Source organism: Leptonotus elevatus, chromosome 5 (genome assembly GCF_054856555.1).
Source record: "Leptonotus elevatus isolate MCC_2025b chromosome 5, RoL_Lele_1.0, whole genome shotgun sequence".
Lineage (NCBI taxonomy): Eukaryota > Metazoa > Chordata > Actinopteri > Syngnathiformes > Syngnathidae > Leptonotus > Leptonotus elevatus.
In genome coordinates this window covers 6,838,426-6,851,320 of record NC_141243.1, presented here as the reverse complement: position 1 = coordinate 6,851,320, position 12,895 = coordinate 6,838,426, and the positions used below count along the sequence as shown (strand labels likewise).

Here is a 12,895-nt window from a genome sequence, read left to right as displayed (position 1 = left end):
GGTTTCATATTAGCCTAAAATCCATTTTAATGGACACGGGTCAAATCTGGCCTGGAATGGCCTCAGTGTACAAAAAATGTTGGAGTATCTGAATTTTTTTTTTTGTAATTTCAATTTTATTTTGGGTCGCTTTAGGAAATGTCATGGTGAAAGAACGACCTTTAGGGTGTGTGTGTGTGTTTTTTTTTTCTTGCTTTCAAATGTCAAAACATTTGACCCGAGCAGCATGTAAAGATGAATCCATGTTTATTTGGGTGTGTTTATGGCCATGCGTAATCTAGTAGTTAACACCCTCCTCCTCCTCATCTTCCTCAATTTGACCTTGGCCAAAACTCGATTTGTTTATACGTGCTTCGTCCCTCCATCATGCTCATCTCTTTAACACTCCCTATTGCTGAATTAGTGCTCATTGACATCTTGTTTAAAAACTATGCAACTATAGTGAGGATCACAACAATTGTCTTCTCTCTCTCTCTCTCTCTCTCTCTCTCTCTCTCTCTCTCTCTCTCTCTCTCTCTCTCTCTCTCTCTCTCTCTCTCTCTCTCTCTCTCTCTCTCTCTCTCTCTCTCTCTCTCTCTCTCTCTCTCTCTCTCTCTCTCTCTCTCTCTCTCTCTCTCTCCACCCACCGGCTTCATGTTCTCCCTCTGCGAAACTTTCCCAAGAAGACAAACATCATGCGGTTCTGGGAAGAGGAGCTCACGCTGCGCCGCGTCTTTGTTATTTCTTCTCTTTGTAACGTGCAAATGTCCTGCATTCAAGGACCCGGCTTTTGACTGTGATTAGTTTGTCCCCCTCACATACGTGCATTCGCACACAGACACACAAACCTCCTGAACCTATTGCACTACTGCATATTGACAGACAGAGGGACGGCCTCACCCTGAAGGGAAGAATGGTTCAAATTCCACAGCTGATAGAAAAACACGGGAGCGAAACGGAACGGAGGAAATGATGTCAACTTCGTCCGATCACTATACCACCACCAGCCCAATCCATAAACTACAGTAAGACATCTCGTATTTAACCTGTCTGAGGTCGAACAATTCGGATTTTGTTCTTTTGACAAGATGTCGGTGTACCATTGGATGCTTGAAGGTCTTTTTATTTTATTTATTTTTATTATTTTTTTTACAATATAAGACACAAAGATACACTAAAGAAGACATTATTATTAACAAATTATTATGTTTGTCATGGTTAACTTATTTGTTATATCGTTTAGTTTTATTTTGTCTTTCTGTAAAGTGCTTTGTGGCAACTACAACTGTTTGAAAGCTCTATATAAATAAAGATGACATGACTTGATTTGACTTTTTAAACTTGCATTCCAGATGACCGGTGTGCACGTGATAAATTCCACTGTATCTGAATGTTGCAAAAGCAATATGCTACCCCACATAATGAAAATGACAATAAGTGACACACCCACTAAAGTTTGATTAAATGTGTTTTCTTAACACTAATATTCACAATGAGCACGAGGAAGTCCCATACAGTAGGCCTGGATGTTAGAACAGATGTTTTGTTAAGATAAAGTACAAGTTCTTCTGATAAGTGCACAACAAGTCACTACCGTTACGCAACTTCCACCCGCCCTCCACAAAGTTATGCTGCGTGCACGAGCTCAATAACAAGTTGTTGTTGTTGTTGTCTTTTTTTCTTTTCTTTTTTTAAGAATCAAACGATTCCTACCTTTTACATCCACTTCGCGGAATCAGTTCGCGTCTCTTTCTCCTCGACGTCCACTTACAGTTTAACACCTCCCGGCTGCTCTTCTGCCTCTCTCTGCAAGTCACACACACATGCAATGATGATGATGATGATGATGATGATGATGATGATGATGATGATCTAATAAGAACCTCTTTGCCCTACTTTGGACCGGTTGACCCAGAGGATGAATATAATCAGAGTACTGAAGGTTTCTTCATGTTGTAAATAGATGCGCGCGTGCTAGTAGGCTATTTTGTTGGTTTCCATAGTAGACAAACATCTACCCGCCCAGTCGAACCCCGGTTGTGCATGCGTGGATCTCCGTCTGGGTCGTTGACGGTGTGGTCCTGATGCGAGTTTTAATGCCCCTTACGTCCCTTGTTGTTGCGTCTCACCTACAACGCAGGCGCGCCAGCAAGTCAACACATGCCGCCACTACATTATTTATTTTGTAATATCCGCTTTGTTTTTTTTTTGTTTTTTTAGAAATAAACGATTTCGTTCACAGTCAACCATGAACGCGTCCGATCACAAGCTGCAGCAAAGTCAATTTCTAGTTGCTTTCTATATGGTGTGCGTGCGCGCGTCCGGTCTCCTCACCGAGTTCAAGTCCTTGCTGTGGGGAGCTTTTCCCTCCTCTCCTGCGCTCCGTGCTTTCTCTTCCCGGAGGTCGCGCCCACTTATGTTGATGTTCCACTCCGGCCCAGCCTTCAGCAGCAGCAGCGCGCTGCGACGTCAGCCTCATCTCTCGCATGCTCTGAGCCACACCCATCCATTCATAAAGTGGACGGAGTGACAGCCCGTGCTTGTGCATGGGCATGTGCACGTATACGAACGGCAGCTGACACCCCCGAATGACATCATATACTGTAAATGTGTTACCGCATTCATTAGTCCTGCGCGATCAAATGCGAACCAGTGCAACAAACAGAGATAAGCGAAGATTTAGAGCACTGGGTGAATATTTCTTTGAATATTATTGTGTCTGCAGTTTGCATCACAGTGAGGAGCTTCCGGTAACCGAGTTCCAGCTCCTCCCAAAAATGCAACCAAAATATAGCAAAATATGTTAGCACGGTACAATGTTGTACGAAAACCACAAATATGTGCTGTCTTTTTGTACAATATGTTCTATGCATGCACTCCCACTAGTCTAAACACAGTATTCTGATTAATGTTGCATATAAGCAGCAAAATCCACCTGTTTTTATCTATCTCAGTGGGGCGGCCATTTTGCCACTTGCTGTCTACTGAAAATGACATCACAGTTGCTCAGGGCTCAGATAACGACCAATCGGGGCTCAGCTTGCGAATGACACATGATGACCAAACTCAGAAAACAGGTGCGCGGTGATTTGCCCTCACCTGATCCCTGTGCAACTGGAATGTCATTTTTTAGCCGACAGCACGTGGCAAAATGGCCGCCCCTGAGATGGATACAAATTGGTGGATTTTAGTGCTTAATTCATATTCCACAAACATAAAATAATCAGAATGCAGAGTTTAGATTATTATAGTAATAGACTATTATTTGCTTGGACTTTATCTTTGTGATGTCAGAATTTAGGGTACAACTCTAAAAACTCACAAATTTAATATTTACGACATTATAAAGTGGCAAATTTGCGAGAAAAAAAACTTTTTCGTGCAAATTTGCCAGTTTTTCCTCACAATATATATTAAAAAAAATGTTTATACATGGCCCTAATACAGTGTCGTACTATAGCACATACAGTACATGGTAGACATCACAACAATTCAATCTTTTGACATTTTTAGTGTGGCTCTTAGTGTTAAGAATATCGTTTAAAGCTACTATGCAGTTGCAGACAATTGCATCATCTATGTGAGCGTCCTCTACACTCACAACCCCAATGAGAACGGCGGTGATTTGTCATTCAGCCAAATTCTGGATAGATAGTATAAAGATAGATACATCTTCAGCAGTATTGAACAAAAGTAATAATAATAATAATAATAAAAACAAGTTTTAGAGCAATCATTTTAGTGAAGATAGATGACCACCTTTTGTCTTGTGAAAATGATCAGAAAATGGTGTAGTCAACTCGATAATGTCTAACTATTATAGTATACTATATACAGTTCATCCGTTTTTTTTGCTGGTTTACTTTGAAGAAAGAAAATATGTGTTAAATCAGTGAGAGGATTTCTCATACTAGATTCCTGTGACACCATTTGGAACATACGGCCCCCTTGATTGGTTAGACCTGATGCAGCATGTCAGGCGACTATAACGTCTCCAAGACTCCTGTTCATCCAAGCATCATTCTCACGAAGGGAATTTAAAACCTGCCCAGGCTTGCTCCCATGTCAGTGTGTCACCACCAGGTCTTATAGGCAATAATCACCATGTGGACAAAATACTTTGATCAGTAAGAAAGACCGGGGGTAGAATGGGGCTCCAGTTTCGTCCACTTCCTTAGGTTTGTGGCGGGGGGGAACTAAACGAACCTTCTGTGTTCCAAAGTCGTAATGCACCTTTATCTCAAAATGTCTCTGACAGCACTTTTCTATGCCATGCCGCTATTGATCTAGCAATATGGGCACAATAGGTCCATAATGGAGCGTGTCCACATGTAAACGTAAACCAGATTCTCGACCCGTCTCTCTTCTAAGTGGGCAAACTGCTGATCCCACGCGTGTAAAAAAAAAGGCTTGCATCAGCAGAGTGATGGAAAAAAACAAACAGCTGGCAATCGCACAGCGCCTTTACCATAGACACAACACAATATTGACACACACAAAGGAGCCATCTCGGTCTAGTTTAGATCACTTTCACTTCTGCACGTGAGGAGCCAAAGCGGTGTTCGACACCGGCCATTGAGCCGCCACAATGACACACGTTCGGGAGCTGAGCGGCCACAATGAGCCTCTATTTGCTCCAGAGCCTCTGTTATTCTTTCTGATGATCGCTGGAACAAAGCACGTGACAAAAGTTCCAATTGAGCTTGAACAATCGCTCACAAAGGAGCCAGTGACTTGATGTCTGTGGTCCTCGTTGCCAACTGTACAACATCAGGGGTCAGTGTGTCATGGTCAGGCTTGGGGATTAACGGAACACATGTACCGCCGTTACGTAATCAGATTGCAAAAAAAAAAAAGTACCTGTATTGCATTACAGTTACAGGGGAAAAAAAACATGTAATCAGTTTACAGGTACATTTATTAAAAATGGGGATTACTTCGAGGGATTGCAAGTTCTACAATGAGAGAGAGTGCGAAAGAGGGCGAGAGAGAGAGAGACAAAGTGAGAGAGCGAGAGAGAGAGAGAAGGACGGAGCGAGCGAGAGCGCGTGCACGCCCGCGCGAGTGGGACCGTTGCTTCATGTCCGGGAGGTGGGGACAAACGAACTGACGAGTCGCGTCCTCCACACGCGGGCAGTTTGAAAAAGCTTCACGGATGGGAGGAGGAAATGACGACCGGTATTCACTGGAACTTACTCGGAGCGAAAGTTTGAGCTGAGAGTCCAGCGGCATGCTACGCGCTGTAGCTTCTTGCTAGCTAGCCCGCTAGCCTACAACCATAATGTGAGTTACACCTGCCAAACAAATCTTCCTAACCACTAATTCACTATTTAAACATCATGCACAACATATACACGGCTAAATTTGTGACTGGGATAACAGTTCATCTATCTATCTATCTATCTATCTATCTATCTATCTATCTATCTATCTATCTATCTATCTATCTATCTATCTATCTATCTATCTATCTATCTATCTATCTATCTATCTATCTATCTATCTATAATATATATTGTGGTGGTATTTATTTTTATTTGTCTTCATGAGCATACTCAATATTGGAGTAATCCAAAAGCAATCCAGTTACATTACTTTAATATTATGCTACTTGGATTACGTTACTAACTATACATTTTTTAGCAGGTAATTTGTAACTGTAAGGGATTACAATTTAAAAGTAACCCTCCCAACCCCGGTCATGGTACACTGACAACGCGTCCAGTCACTCTCAGTAAGAGTGTTTTTTTTAAATCAAGATGATCGATATGATTTCAGTGATGCATCTCAACTGTTTTGATCAAGGAAGTTGGAACATTTACAAGGCATTCAAGCATTTTTCATGGTTATGGTCAACAAAAGTGTAACAATCCAGAATGACACTCAGAGCGCAGAACACGCTTAATTTGGATTCACCCTTCGGCTATTCACCTCCTGCGTACTTTGTCTTTAAGAATTTTGAATGAATAATTCAGTGAGGAAGTAGAGAAATGCTGAGAAATCTTATCTCAAAGGGAAAAATGGAAAACAAAATCGAATGGGTTCTCCCCCTCCAAGAATTTTCAATCAGTTAAGAAGTTTTAGTGTAATCCTGCTAATAAACAAACTTGACTCAAACTCAGTCAAAATGAAAAAAAAAAAAACCATAATAGAGGTTCATCAAGCTCCTATTTGACTTTGAAACTGTTTTTGTGTTTTGGCTTTTTGGGTTGGGGGAGTTTGCATGCAATAAATGCACAGTTCCGTAATTTGAAATGAATGAAATGAAGTAGCTGCTGCTTCCACGAGTGAAGATCTTTAGGGGCAATTTCTTTTTTCATCACACTCTGGGCTAGTAGTTGCCCTTGCCTAGTCTCGAACCCCTAGCTCGAACCGTGTCATTATGTTGACGAAAGTCGACCAGGAGAGCGGGATGAACAACCTCATTTGCATGAGACAGAACTGACCCCTGAAATGTAACTGGATATTTTGACTGAAGAATGTCAAAGTTTTTAGTAAGACACTTGGGAACTGTTACAAATGGTTAAAATAAATAAATAATAATAATGAGGTTAAGCAGGGTAGAAAATGAAAGCCTTCTTTATATTGACATAGCCTGGACCACAGCGATCTCACAGACAAATTTGCCATGGTGTAAAGATGAGTCATAAAAACATTTCCTTCAGTCTGCTAAAATAATAATAATAATAATAATAATTGAATCATGGTTTATCAGTTAACAGTTTCATATATACTTTGAAACTTGTTCTGATGTTAGAAGCAAAAAAAATACCGGGAAATGTTGGAGACAAGGTTTTCCCCAAATTTCCCGAGTTCTTCCTTAGTCTTTGTCAGACAAAGTTTGGTGGATAATCCAAACCCAAAGACACACAAAAATAAACAAATATTATATAAAGCACATAAATAAATAAAAACAAAAAAACTGTGGTGGTCACCAATGAAGATCTAGAGAAAGAAATAAGTCTAGCTGCTCAGAGTGATTGACGTGCATCTTGATCTTTGCATTATCCCGACATATGCACATTGCGCAGGCGACCCCCTCCCAAAAAGTGTTATGTTGTGTGACCAGTTGTCTCTTTGGCAGTCTGGACAGTGATCAGAAGGAAGATGACACCTTTCTCCACAAGTGTCTGACCAGTCCATATTCATCATAACTATTCACGGTCCTGCCCAGATTGCGGACCCGGCCTCTTTGGGCCGCCTGTGTCCCTGTTTGGCGTCACTCAGGTGCTATGAATAGACGCTGGCGTGGCGTCAGTGCTGTCAGCTAGGCATTGGCACGTGTGTCTCATGTCAGCACGACCACGGCGCAGTACTCCTGACTGGTGTCGCCGCGCTGGCAGCACATTGGTGTTGCCATGGAAACAAGAATGAGCACAGCTACCCCTGCCCTGACATTCGTTAGTTGTTGTTCTCAAGAAAACTCTGTTCTAATTTATTTTTGTGGCTTTTTCCTCATTTTTATTCAGGCTACCTACTATTGGTAACGAACCAGTCATTTCAGGTAAAGTGCAAATGTGTCGTCTCCCAAATCTCTTCTCTCTCTCTCTCTCTCTCTCTCTCTCTCTCCCTGTGTGTGGTGTGGGAGAAACTAATGGAGAGGTGTGCGGGTCACCGCCTAATTGACAAAAGCCCCATAGCCTTCACAGGACAAAATGAGCAGATTGCACTGTTTGTATTTCTGCTCCATTTACCACTTTGTGTCTGATCACATAGAATTTACTCTGCACTGATGGGTAGGCAGGAAGCCATATGGCATGTCAGGTAGGGGGTTAACAAAATGAAACAAAAAGCAAAAGGCAGACGGTAACCTTCAGCTGCATCCTCGGCCTTCTTTTTTCTGTCACTCATCACCTGAGAGTGTGTGGCCAATACATAAAAAGTACTTCAAAGCATTGGAATAACCTAGATTTATGTACTAATTGGTGATAAAAATGTGATCTGGCCTACTACTAAGTCACAGCAATAGAGAAAGTTTTCACAATAACACAAAAAATGTTTTCAATTCAGCAATATTCTGTCTGGTGGGAATTGCTGTCTTCAGGTCATGCCAAAGAATTCCAGTCAAGTTGATGTCATCTCTTAGTGGATCACTCCAAAAGACATTCAATTGTGGATTTACTTCGGCTCTTTGTGTCATCGCAACTCGCAAACAACCGTTAGTTCATCTAATAAACTATTTTTCTAGTCAACCATAGCAACGCGTCCAGGCTCTGGGCTATCGAAGCAGCCCCAAACCATCTTGTCCACGCAGTACTTTGCCAATAGCACTGTTTGTAAACTTTAAACATGTATTGCCTGTGGCGATTTCTCCATTTACATCTGTTGTTTTGATGTTTTATTTATCATAGATTTGACATGGTTTTCTATAAGTCTTTAGGGGCCAATGAGGTGTCTTCCCAAAACCTGGTCGAAGATTTGTTTCGCGTTTGTTATCAAAACTTGCCAAACAACTGTCCCAATAAGATTTATTGGAGTACCAACTATGCCACTGCTGTATCTAAAGTGTGGAGCTCCAGGCAATAGTCTATTGATTTGTCATCAGAGAACCATAACAAATGTTGCTTAAAACATATTTACAGTTATCAAGACCAGTTAAATTAAAAGTAACACCACGCTGCATAAAGTGAAGTTGTGAGCACGGATGTTTATGCTGGGAACACATTTGATATGTTTGTTTGTTTATACATGGGAGTGACAGAACAGCTGGGGAATGTCTCGGGAAAATAGGGTCATTAGGGCCCCACAACAAATATATTTGACACTGCTTTTTTTTTGCATTATTCGTCTTAGCGCTAAAACTACAGTAGGCTGTTGCAATAACGAAATTAACTGCATGCAATTCTAGCCTCATGCTCGACAGCATACAATAAGAGATATTGAAAATGTTAATTTGATAGTTTGCCTGATGATTATTTTTCAAATACTGTATGCACGTTTGGAAATGTAGTCATCATAATTAGGCTTATTAACTCATTCACTGCCATTGACGCCTATAAACGTCAAAAATTCATTTTAACTATTTTTTTTAGTTTAATTTTTTTCCACTTTTCTTAACAAGAGTATGAAAACCTAGAATTTTTTAAATAATCTTTAAAAAGAAAAGAAAAGAAAATATTAAAAAATATTATTTTATTGTAATTAATCGCATGACTTCAATAGTCACGATCACCAATTTTATATCTGTTCCAAATGTACAATTTTTTTTTCTAGGTTTTCATACTCTAGTTAACAAAAGTGGAAAAAAATGTTAAACTAATAGAAATAGTTCAAATGAATTTTTGACGTCTATAGCCGTCAATGGCAGTGAATTAGTTCTTTTTTTTTAAAACACACACATTGATGTTTTGTAGGATTTTATTTTTAAATGGCTCTGAGCTCATGGGAGATTCAGCACTTTTGTGTCAAAGTACATATTAGATTTCAGCGCAGCTTATCAGCCATTTTTGTGGAGTGTGTGTTTGGGGACTCACCACCTTTTTTGGATAGGATCCCTGCAGGGGATGACACATGGGCGGAAAGCTTGTGCGGAATGAGCGACGCTCTTATTGCTGTCAAATGCTTCTGTTTGGCTGGTAGTTACATTTATAGTGGTGAAAGAATTTTCCATTTATTTCTTACACAGATGCATGCACAATTGTTTCCCTCCAGATGATTCTATCTCATATGCTGTCCCTCACCACTCTCCTATTGGTGAATTAGAAAAATGGTGCGATGTCTCTGCAGTTGTGTGTCATATAGCTGTCATGGTGTGTGTGCAGAGGTGAATGCTCTTTTGAACCACCAAAACACCCTTAGCGCGTTTCTGAAAAAGATGGACAGAGCAAAGATGACACACAATTAAATTTGTGCCGGAGATGTTTGCGTATTCCGACTTCCTGTTGCGCCGTGTAGAGGCACATTCATATCACTAGTAGCAGCCTCACATGACTGACAGATCAGTGATAAGACTTTATGAGGATATTGCTGTCATTGTTGCTGTCTACTCCGTTGCACGCAACTGAAAATCATAATTGAGTGCCAAGTGAGTCGGTTTTGTGTGCATATCTGAATTTCACATCGTTTTAAAGTGTGAAAACAAAAAATTGAAAGAGTTTAATAAAAAACAGAACTATACTCCACGCCCAACGTCTTCATTTTTTTGAGAACATGTCGCTCACTCTCGCACAGGGAGGTCCAGGGAAAATTGAATCTGACCTGATTTGGAGTACCGGTCTGGAACATGAATCCATCAGCGTTTTCAGCGGTGCCATCCATTCACATGCACATATGGCTACATAAACAAGAAGGCCTCAACGCACCCTGCACACCGGCTAACGTCAGCGCACCAACGTCAAACAGTGCCGAGTGCTAGGCAACAATGCCATCCCAGATGGCGGGCTTTGATGTTTATTCTGCTCTAATCTAATGCACTTAAGTCCCATTTCCTACCCATGCCGCCTCGATGATGCGTCAGGGAATATATAGTAAGGCCTACAAGTATTTGGACAATGTCTGTTTGGAATTAATGAGCTTCTGAAGACAAAGAAGGGACGGTCTGGCCTGATCAGAGCATGTATTTTCACTTACTGAAGAGAAAAGTGGCACCCATGAACAAGCAGAAACCGAAGGCCTTGCAAAGCACTGAGCAGTGCCGTGCTATACAATAAATACAAAATGAACGGTAATTGACGGGTGGTCTCTTATTGATGTGATGGTAGAGCACTTTTTTCAAAGTGCTGCATCCTTGTACTGAATGGAGAACCATTTTCAGCAAGTTAAAAATAGCTCCCGTGAAGCACGTTACCATTTGCACTGACATTTTTTTACATTGCAAACATGTGCAAGCATCACGTTCACGTAAGTGCAAATAAATACTATAATACAAAATCATATTACAAGTTTAGAAATTGCTACAGGTTTTTGCAATAAACGTGGTTATTGGATGATAAAATGCAGTATTAAGTTGATTTATTTATTTATTTTTAATCGAGCCCACCAAGCAGTCCAATTATCGAATTTAATGTTAGGATTATGCTGACTACGAGTCAGCGTTGCTAAATTCGGAGTTTATTAGGATTTTGAATGAAAAGTACAGCCTTGTAAGAAGTTTCGCTCTTTCTTTCTTTTTTATGTTGTATCCTTTAAGGGTTGAATTATTATAGTGTATATCGTGTCTTGTGGGGAAATATATATTGACTCACTCTCAATCAAATCATATTTAGCAACCAAATCATTTAGTATTAATTAAGTGCACTTATTACTGCACCACTTCATAATCTTTCTTTTTTGGGTCCAATGAACATGTCGTTTTTTACGTTGCCCCTAAAGTGCCATGTAAGAAAGAAAACATGCAACACAGCTTTATAAAGCAAATACAGCTCAGTCTCTTTGTACATGAAATGGACAGTTAAGGCTCGATGTTCATGGTCTGTCAGGTTGAAGTACTCCTTTCCAAAATTTCAAAAGTAACACGTGAATGAGGGAGCTGCTTTGCTGTTTGTTTTTAACAAGTGAGCCGGTCCATCTATGGCAGCAGACTGCAGACTGGAGGGGCTTTAGGCACTTCATCCCCCCACGGTGAGGCTCTATCCCAGCAGGCTTAGCCACACTGGCCCAGCTGCTGCTCACGAACGTGGACGGGCACGGGATAAACTGCTCACTCCTCAGCATGGTGATGAAGTTTTAATGCACAAACATGCATGCATCGATCACACTTTTTTTTATAATGTCATCATACTTCTGCTGTCAAATGCATTTGATGCTGCACTGAGTAAAATATATTTGTTCTTCAAAGTTGTATATCAAATCCAGATGTATTTGGAAATAATCTAACCCACGCGTTTACAACAAAAAATAAAGGACTGGGCCTCCTTAGTCTGATCATTTTGGAGGGAATGTGTATAAGCAAAGTAGCATGAACGCATATATGTTCACGCACGGTGTTTCGTGTTTTAATCTCTCTCCAACCATTTTGTGTGCTCAGCTGGAACAGCCAAAAGTCAACAAGTTCTGCAGAAGTGGCCCCGGGCTTGAGAAAAGGACCAGAGTGTCACACAGTGTTATTGACTGAATGCTGATGTTTGTCTCTGCGTTATTGAGAAAAGTGACATCAGCGTCCCATATTTTTAAAAACCTGTTTGACAAGGTTCCAATCACTCCCTGCTCCATCAATCCATCTTTTTTTCCATTTCATCAGTCGCTTTTCAGTAATATCTCCCTATGTGTGTTGCACTGTTCCAGAAAGTTATGTAACATCAGCGTCTGTGTCATTGGGGACCTCATTTTAGCCATCAGTTCTGCCGCTGAGACTTGCCCCCCCCCCCAACCCAACCCAAGCACACATCAGTCGACTGCGAGGTGTGACACAACACGACCTACTAAAATGTATCGACTGCATCGCCACGTGTGATGTTTGTGTGGCTCCCGGCGCATGTCCGCCGTTTACGTGGCCCAGGCATCGGCATCGACCCCACAGTCATCTGGCACCTGGCAAATTGTAGTTACATAACATGTCATGAGTGTGTGGCTTCAAAACAAGTCTTGTCACTTGATGTTATGTGATCCGTGTTGACTGCAAACCAGGAAAAAAAAAAAACGCGACTACAACTCTGGGATTTAGTTTAGCCGCAGACCGACAAACAGCGAACAATTCCTCACTGACCTCATTCTTCTTATCTCGTCACGATAAGGTGGACGGATTATGGTGATACCTCGTTGCATGATATGAGCAAAAAATAATAAGTGCATGTGAACCGTGATAAGGCTACAAGAGACTACATCAGCTATCAATAGTGAATGATGGGTTAGCGCAGTGGCTCTTGCATAAAGTAAAAAAAAAAGAAAAAAAGTGATAACTACAGAACCACAAATGGAACAAAGCATCATAGTAAACTGTTTGGTTACACGGTACACTATGAGCTACATTATTAATTAA

At 40.9% G+C, this 12,895-nt stretch overlaps 1 protein-coding gene across 3 annotated transcripts in view; it reads right to left on the bottom strand.

The window, feature by feature from the left end:
* Window positions 1–2,450, bottom strand: part of rhobtb4 (Rho related BTB domain containing 4) — a 38,811-nt gene extending 36,361 nt beyond the window's left edge. Inside the window, exons 1-2 of one of the 3 annotated variants that reach the window (XM_086076193.1) lie at window positions 2,314–2,450; window positions 1,693–1,785 (exon numbers count right to left, since the gene is read on the bottom strand). The gene's annotated coding sequence lies outside the window, so the exon portion shown is untranslated. Of the gene's footprint in view, window positions 1–1,692; window positions 1,786–1,862; window positions 2,282–2,313 lie in introns of those variants that run through there. The other 2 variants (XM_086076194.1, XM_086076196.1) reach the window with 2 other exon arrangements.
* Between the last annotated feature and the right edge of the window lie 10,445 nt (window positions 2,451–12,895).